Source organism: Xiphophorus hellerii, chromosome 13 (assembly GCF_003331165.1).
Source record: "Xiphophorus hellerii strain 12219 chromosome 13, Xiphophorus_hellerii-4.1, whole genome shotgun sequence".
Lineage (NCBI taxonomy): Eukaryota > Metazoa > Chordata > Actinopteri > Cyprinodontiformes > Poeciliidae > Xiphophorus > Xiphophorus hellerii.
In genome coordinates, this window is record NC_045684.1 from 28,110,221 (window position 1) to 28,119,895 (window position 9,675).

A 9,675-nucleotide genomic window follows, 5' to 3' on the forward strand; every position below is an offset into this window, starting at 1 on the left:
TTTTGTTTTTAAGCATATGCACTGACTGATGGCACTTTTTAAATGTTGTTGTTCTTGTGACAATGACAATAAAGATCGATCTATCTATCTATCTATCTATCTATCTATCTATCTATCTATCTATCTATCTATCTATCTATCTATCTATCTATCTATCTATCTATCTATCTATCTATCTATCTATCTATCTATCTATCAGCAATAGGGCCAGTAACCCCTGTTTCCTCTGGAAGACTTCCATCTGCACTTTTAGGTTCTAGCTTTTTATTTTTGTTCTGTGTTGTTTCAAATAAGACATTTAGTAACATTGAAATTTATTTTTGCATATGTAGATGCATTGCTTGTTCAGGTACGTTGGACAACCTTTAGTCCAATTCAGTGCTATAACTAGTAACTTGTTTACACCATTATGCAAGTCATTTCTACCATACAGTGCTGAAGTAATGTAATTATAGTTACACTATATTAAGTTTAGTACACAATTAATTAGCAAATTACCCCCTATGACCATGACTACACCCTTATATTAAGGGAATTTAACTAATTAACTGTCCAACTCACATATCTGTCTAATATTTAGTTGGGTTTATTTTTCTTATTTTATTTAATTCCCTACAATCTTCCAGATTGCAACATTTCAAGTGATGAGAGACTGAGTCGGCGCTCTGACGACTTATCAAACATAGCAGCAAGCTTTAATACAAATCACTTCCTTTTGTTTCTCACTGAAGGACTTATCCATGCCTTCATTACATCTCGTTTGGATTATTCATTATATAGAGGCCTGGATAAATCACAGATGCAGCGACTTCAAATCATCCAGAACGCAGCAGCACGACTTCTTACAGGAACCAGGAAGTGTGACCATATAAGGCCCATACTGGCCTCTTTACATTGGCTGCCTGTTTTTTATCGAATAGATTTTAAGATTCTGTTATTAACTTATAAAGTTTTAAATGGATTAGCTCCCCCTTATCTTCGGGACCTTTTAAAATTTCAGTCCGTGTCCAGAACCCTACGTTCAAATAATCAGCTTTTACTGACCGTTCCTCGGACCCGACTTCAGAGGAAAGGAGATCGGGCTTTTTATGTTGTTGCTCCTCTTCTATGGAACAATCTTCCTTTCCAAATTAGATCTGCCCACAGCCTGGATCATTTTAAATCGCTTCTTAAAACTCATTTTTATTCCTTGGCATTTAATTGAACTAGTGTTTTGATATTCTGTTTTTATTCATTTGTGTTATTGTCATTCTTGTACAGCACTTTGGTGCAGTTTTAGTTTTATGCCTGTTTTTAAAGTGCTATATAAATAAATTTGACATTGAGCCAGGCGCCGTCAACTCACTGGTCTGTGAAGGTTATCAAATAGTGAAGGTTAAAACATCATATTTCAGATTTTCCCCAAAATCTGTCTGTTATTTGTGGTAATGTGTAATTATAGTAATGAGGATTAGATCACGCTCCCTATACTGTAATTCAATTAACGAGGATTTGGATTGTAAGGGTTAATGCTTAGTGTTCAGGACGTTGCTCTTTTTATGCTTAAGTAAACCTGCAACCAAGAGAAGGTTTTATGTGTTTACAACTAAGATCAGTGTTAAAATATAATATATTTCATTGAACCTGTTTTTTTTTTACTGTATCTAACTATATTGCTCTTGTCGTTGATACCGGAAAGCAATCTGCTGAGAATAACACTTCAGATTAAATAGTACTGTTACTGTGGATAAACTAGACCACATACATTAATCACGTCTAATTCATATCAACATGTTTTTGTTGCTTTGTTAATGTACTACTCAGAAAAAATTATTTTGAATTTGCAATACATAAATCCATAATGTAACTTTCTTTTATTTATATTGCTGTAAATGGTTTTGTTAGGGCAATTGGTTTGCATACTTTTTAAGTAAGAAATTTGTAATTTTCCAGTAGACTTAGGTTATAACCTATTTTGTCATTACCACGCACACTGAATTCTCCAGCTAGTCGACTCATGTAATTTGATATATACAACTTGCCCTTATTTTAAACTTTTAAGAATATTAAGGTCCTATAGTGCACCTATAGTGTAAGCACTAATCAATACAAATTACAGATACCACTAACTTTCCTTCCATTATTACAACCTTTTGTTTCATTGATTTCCTTCTTCATTGTCCATTTATTCAACCCATGGGGACACAGTTAAGTCTTAACTTGTTTCTCTTCATTAAGTAAATCCACATTCATTCAGACATATAAATAAAATGTCAAAAGCATCATTGAGCCTGAACCAAAATGACTTTATAACTGCTGTTTTCACAGCAATGTTAGAATTTGTCATTTAAACTTACATGTCCAGGTGTGTTAATCAGTTTCACATATGAACCTCCAAATGTTTTGTTTAACTCATGAGCATCTGATTATCATCCTTGTAATTTGAGAACTGATGAAATGTTGCATGAAATGAATGATATAATTATATTCCTCTACACCCCCAAAGATCCCCCCTCCCCTGTATTTAAAAAATCCAGGGTGGCACCCAATAGCGTAACGTTCCCGACTGGTACATGTCCATAAAAATACGGCCGACTCTGTGAAACAATGATGGTTTCGCCGTCTCTTCCGGTATGTTCTCTGGGTTTTGGTTGAGGCTCTCTGTTCTTTGTGGATTGTCATTGTCTTTTTCTGCCACCCTGGATTTTATTCTTTCGTGCTCTATCTTCAGAGCTACCATTTCTTTATTCAGCTCTTTATTTTGTCTTTCAAGCCAGTCCAGTTTTTTATTCTTTTCTTTCAAATCATCCGCTAATTTTTCTTTCAGTGCTAGTTGTTTCTGCTCCAGTGTCACCCTATAGCTCAACAGCTCACCATAATCGCGTTTAATTTTCTGTTCTGATGAGTTTGCTTTGTCCAATTCCGAATTAAGTTTTCTTATCTGGTTCCTGTAGTACTCGTTTGATTCCACAAGGATGTTGCTCTTCGCTTGCCATCTGCTTGCTTTGTCATTTCTGATGAGGCGCTCGAGTTTTTTCCTGAGACTTTCCACAGTCTTCAGCAGCTGCTCATTCTCTTCGTGCAGCTTCTCATGGCTCTTCTGCAAAATACCCACTCTGGTCCTCAAAAAATCGTTCTCGGCCATCTTTGCTCACTAGTTCAAACTTGAAACTGCAAATGAATTTCTCTGTGGAATCTGGGAATACAAAGGCAGTCACCAGTGATGTCACAGACAGGATGCGTGACATCAGTGTTTGACATCATAGCCACAAGAAGTCTGTTGGGTGTGGGGGGGGGATGTTTTTATTTAAAACTTTATTCACAGACACACTGTGTAACGGCAGAGTGAAACATTTGTTCTGCCTCAAGAAAAAACAAATACAGATGAACATATTCAAGATAAAGAAAAAGCAAAGGGGCTTCGGTTCCCAACTGTTCATTCAAAGCAGTACAGATTTCAATTGTTTTAATAGCTGTGTTTTTTGTCAGAGTCTTTGATAGTCTGGATATAAAACTTAACTTCATTGTAAAATGCAGCAAATCATGGCTTCCCCTACCTGGAACAATGAATATGATATTTAGCTAGTGACAATAAAGGATTTATGAGAAACTCTGAATTGTTGAGCTTTTAGTGAGGCGCCAAGTAAGACATCTTCCCATAACAGCACAAATTGAGCTTCTATGTTGTTGTGGATAAAGTCACACCAATTCTGCCAAAAAGCATCAACAAAGGGACAAAACAAGTGGACAGCAGTTTAAGGATATGAATCACAAAACGTACAATTTACATCAAATTCTTTCTTGAATATATAGTTAGTGCAAACATCTGCAATAGCTTTTCATTTTAAACGGGTCGGATATTCTGATGAAGGAGGGGATATTTTTGTGTTTTTGTCGTGTAAATTGTTCCAGTGCTCTGCTAAGCACGACTTCTGAGCTTCCACTTCAGTATCACTCACATAAAGAAATGAGTGATAATAAATGATAATATTTAACATTAACACGGCCTGTTCTAGTTTTCGGTTTGTTGCTACCGATTTACACCGACTCAGCTATTTATCCGAGCTACAGTAGGAAACGACGAGGCAGCAGGTGGTCAGAACAACGGCTCATGTTAGACCCTTTCACCTGCATACGGTGTGATCGCTGATAAATTATTGTTGAACTTCTGTCTTTTTTTTTCTGTTTTTTTTTCCCTCTCCAAATAGTCGAGGATTCTTCTGCAAAGCTGCTGGACGACATGTTTGGCATCACTAAAGCGGCTCCCTGCATTTACTGGCTGAACTCACAGAGGAGCAGCTGAGAGACGCATGAAAGTTCAGACATGAAAGTTGATGTTGGATCAGATCGCTTCTATTGAGAAGTTTTACAATCGTCTGGGAATTTACTTGTGCATGATAAGGGAAGAGGAATAAAAACATTTAGAGAGGCTTCAATGTACAGATGCACTAAAAAACATTTTCAAGAAAAAGCATAATGGACAAAGATGTAAGAATCAACATATTTTTGTGTACAGTAAGAGTAATGATGGGGTAAAGATGCGGGTTGGAATAAAACCTCATTCAGGACGGATACCAAACGTTTGTTGAACCTCACTTCCCAGTGACCACTATGTTATGTCCAATAGTTTTCTTATGGAATGTATTTGCTCTTATAGTTTTCTTTATCGGAGAACAAAACTCATACGTCAAGTCAAGTCACTTTGGCCCTGAAACTGCAATGAACTCCAACATTCCACTGCCAATATCATGTTTCCCCATTGCACATAACAGGAGTTTTTGTATCCCTTGTCAAATGTAGCAAGGACAAAGTCCTAATAACTTTTCTGTTTGTAGTCCATCAAACAGAAAAGTTTGATGGACTACAGGGGAGTCCATCAAACTCCCCTGTAGTAACTGGGGAGTAACTGAGCCAAACATGGCATAAGGTTTGGACAGGTTTGTGATATCCACTAAAGCTCTTCTAGAATCCCTAGAACCTGAACTGAACACAGCAACGACTGAGAGTCCTTCATGTGGCTCCCTAATGGCTGAGGACACAGAAGATCCATCAGGTTGAACAAAATGCTTGTGTTTTATGTTTTTGGAAAGATGTTTGTACAGTGTACATAGCTGACTGTTCAAATGGAGATTTTGTAGATATAACATTGCAGTTCTGAGCTGCCTTTGGTCTTTCGGTGTTTTGTTGGACTTTTATGCGAATGTGTCGAACCTGGAATATCAACTGTTTCTTAATGATCTCTCCTCTGCCGTTTAAGCTATGCTAAGTACTTTTTGCAATGTTTTTTAATTCAAGATGAATGTCATTTTAAGATGATTAATTAACTGTGAACAGTGTTACACTCAGAGAACAAATCTGTAAATATAAATACATTTAGTTCTGTTACAACGTGACTATGGTTGTAAGGAGTCGTTTTGCCTTTGTACATTGAATGCTTATATTGGTTCATTTGTTTCCTTCTTTCTGAGGACAGACAGCGTGAAAACTGCCTGTAACTGGGATACGTTTAAATAAACCAATAACTGCAATGCCTTTTCCAGGTCTGATTAAAAAAAAAAACATCACACAAACAGAAGAGGCCAATGTGACAGCATTAACGGTCAGCATCGGTCATTATTGGATCTTGTGATGTTTTAGCAGGAGCCTACGAGGATGAACCTGTGCTGCTTTAAATTGTGCCTACCGGATCTTTGTTCAGTCTGGAAATGAGTTTTCCAGAGACATAGAGTTTCGTACATGCCACGTGTGGTGACCAGAGGTCAGGAGAATCGTCTAACTAGGGTTTTTTAACCCGCCTCACACAGATGGCAGGACCCTCTCCAGCTTCATGTAGTGTCTCTGGAAGATATTCTGTTTAAAACCAGAGGTAACTACAACATCCCTTTAAATATACTATGTTATATATATACTGTATATTATTCTCAATTATCTAACACTTATTGTTTTTCATACTTTAATTGTACTATTCTTAAATCGTGGAGGTCAGAAGGTGTAGGAATAACAGATGTTGTAACATGTGTGTGTGCTAATTTGACACCGGATGTGGGGGAGGGGTGGATGGGGGATGGAGGACCGGAAATTAAAAGCAATTAATGATTAGGGTCATAAATCACTCCCCGATTAAATTTTGACAGAAGGGTGTATATATAGTTTTTTCATGATGACTAATTAGTGAAAGTATTGGTGGATTCACCCATGACCAAAATAATCATTAGTTACAGATCTACTCTGATTTACTTTCAGACAGCTAAAAATATTTTATTTTGCACTTTGGATGTAAATCTGTATTTGTTGGGTGGTTAAAATCTTGAGCATGAGTTAGTTATGCAGGATGTATCGGCACTAACATCGGTATCGACCGATAACTCTGGTTTATCAATCCGATAAATAAAACTCGGCCGATATTAAAAACCAATAATTAACCATCTTGTCTTTTGTGTCTGGATGGGGAGGAGAGGAGATTGATCATGTGATGTTTATTTGGTCATGTGACAGTGATCATGATGCAGCAAAGGATTGTGGGAAATTTAACTGAAGCAGAGTAACAGCGGGGAAGTCATCATAGTGGTGGTTCATTTCAAGGTGTCAAAAGTTATCAAAATATATATATAAGATCTGTACATATCGATAACTGGCCAGCAATTTCATGTCAACATCAGCGCAAATTTTCATATCACCACATCACTACTCTGAGGGTTTTTTTAAATTTGATGATGCAAAAAGTGAATAAATTAGTTGAAAAAATTCTGACGGTGAAAAATGTAAATAGTGTCGCTGCTAATCATGTCTGATTAATATAAGCACTCAAAACACTTCTTGGAGGGTTTTTACAGAATTTTAATGTATTAATGTATTCACTTATTTATATGAGACTGAAAAAACAGCAGTCATGTAAACATACTGGTCGTTGATGGGTTAAATGCTAATTCGCTTGTCATGGCCGTCCCTGGGGTTTTGTCTTTAGCACCTGGATGTGTGTGAAAAATCCTTTGATCCTTATCAGAAAGAACATTTGTTTCCCGCAGTTATTGCTTCCAAGGAGTCTCAGTGCATGTTGGGAGCCGGGTGGAGCGTTGCTGTGCGTGTGTGTGTGCGTGCGCGTGCGTGTGTGTGTGATATGGCAGCTTTCCAGAGGATGAATGAAGAAAGCCCTCACCCTGAAATGAAATTCATTCAGCTCTCCTGCAGGGTGCTCCACTTCAATTGCAAATTAATGTATAAAAAATGTAGAAAGTGATTTTTTTTTTTTCTTTTTCTTCTTCCTCCCAGAGGGGGAGAGCTCAGGCGCTATGCATGCTGGCTGATGGGCGACAAAATGGAAACAGGACGAAATTTTCACGTGACTTTTTGATTTCCTGGAAGCATTTTTCACAAGCATAAAGCTTCTCCGAGCCGTCGTGCATAATCGTGGAGTTTGTTTCATCTGTACGGCGTGATGCAAAGCCACTCGGGGAAACATAAAACCTGTTTGCCTTTCCGGTCACCGGGTGAGGTCTTCCAGGCTCCACAGAGTCTGCTTTGCCTGTGCAGCTGTGGGAATGTGGCACATCATTCAGATAAAAATGGTCTACTGCAGTGGCTCTTAACTACCAACTCAGAAAGCACAGAGATTATAAATGGTAATACGACAGGACTCTGCATTTCACTTTCTTGTGTTTGTGATAACACTCAAAATCTGGGGTGAGCGGAAAAACAAAAAAGATGTTATCTGTTGTCTCTGGGTGTTTCGTTTTAGGCTACGAGATTCAGCTTTTACTTTGAATTTATTTCAAAGTCCTTAATGAGATCCTTACGATCAACACTTTCAGACTCCCTTTCCAAATGTTATGTTATTGTTGTGTTGTAGTTTCTCAACTCTACCTTAAAAATATGTGGTTTTGATTTGCTCTCAAGTTATTGTCTTTTTGCAATTTGTAGTTTTTTGTTTCTGTTTCTGCGCGCCCCTGTTTAACTGCATCTTACTGATTCGTACTGCTCCACACATTACAGCATGTCCTTTTACCAATTTGAACATTGAACTGAATGTTTTTACCAGCTCTACACTGAGAAGTAACTCTTATAAGCAGCTCAGCAGATGCTCAGTTCTGGCAGGCGTTTGCTACTTGCTGCTGGCTAGTCTGAAGGAGCTGAATGGGGGATTCAGCATCGATATCAGTATTTGTATCAGGATCGGTATCAGTGACAGTGGCCCTGGATCAAATCCACAGTACGCCGTATGGCTCACCTCCAGCGCTGTGTGGCTCTGCTGGCATTCTCAGTATTTATTGATGTGGAAGATTTTTCTGCCGTCTTTTGTCATGCAGCTGCTGCAACACGGCAGTGCATTAGAGGGGCAGATAAGGGTAGGTCATACTTTTCTAAGATTGCAGCAGAAAGCAGAGACTAATACCTGTTATTTCAATGACACTCCAGACCCAACGAAGAGAGGCATTTTTATGAAAAGCATATTTCACATTTGGAGAGGATTTTATCTTACCATTTCCTCACGCCTGCTACATGAACCGACTGAATATTGCATTGGAAAAAAACCAAACTTTTATAACATGCCTGAGGACTTTCTGTGCAGAGGTGACGCTTGTGAATGGAGGACGTGACTCAATATTCAGCATCTTCAAAAATAAATGTCAGGGAGGAAAGAGATGGATATTTGTTTTCATAACTGTTCCAGATGGGGAAGGTAAAGGCTAAAACTTTATTATTCCGAAATAAAAGCTGCAAAACAAATGGAAAGAAAACCTCTGTCCTCTTGAGTGTGACGTAAGAAAAAACTGGCCGCTGAAAAATGAAAACGAGCTTCATTCATGAAGATTTGTATTCTAAGTAAACATTGAACTTTTATTAGATATGTCAACAACTGTGTGAATATTCAGTCCAAATGAAACATTTTCAAAAGTCACCTGAATATTATCAATATAGAATAGAAATGTTTTTAGTGTCGCACAATGGAGGGAAATTCTGGTTCAACTGCAGCAAAATGACTGATGATCAAAGCAAAGGATGTAAAATATATAGAGAAATACAGAATAAACAATAAAAATAAAAGTAGGGTGGGGCAAACTTTCAACATAAAACCCATGCAGTTATTCTTTGTTGTGTACTCCGGTTCAAAGGAATGTGTGACTGGGACTCTGTAGGTTATGTTAGAAGATTAAAAAATACTTTAAAAATGTTAAAGACCAAGCTGCGGATGCACCGTAGAGCCGGGGTGTGCTGAGATCTTCTCTCCTGGTGACATATTAACAGTTATGATGTTAATACTAAGATTTTCTCTGACACTATAAGGTGTCAGAAAAAAGTTTGAAATTTGTCAGAAAAAAAAACTCAGAAGTTTTCGAAGATTATAAAGTTAGGAATTTTTGATAAGAAATGATAAATTTACAAGATGCACATCTGGGTGTAAATTCCTATCAGAAAAAAAACAAAAGACAATTTCTGAGCTCCAAAGGCCTAAAATTTGCAGGGAAAAAAAAACAAACTCAGAAAATTTGTGACTTTTGAAACTCAGTTTTTTCTCAAGATTAATCGAAATATTTTTGAGTTTTTTCTGCAGAAATTCTCTCCTTCCCTTTTTTTTTCTGTCTACAGCAGCCCTAACTCACCGTTGTATTTTCCAGGGTGTAAGTGGTAGATCTGGACCTGATCTCCAGGCTGCAGCTCCTCCCTCTCTGTCTGTGAATCTGGAAACCATCCCAGGTG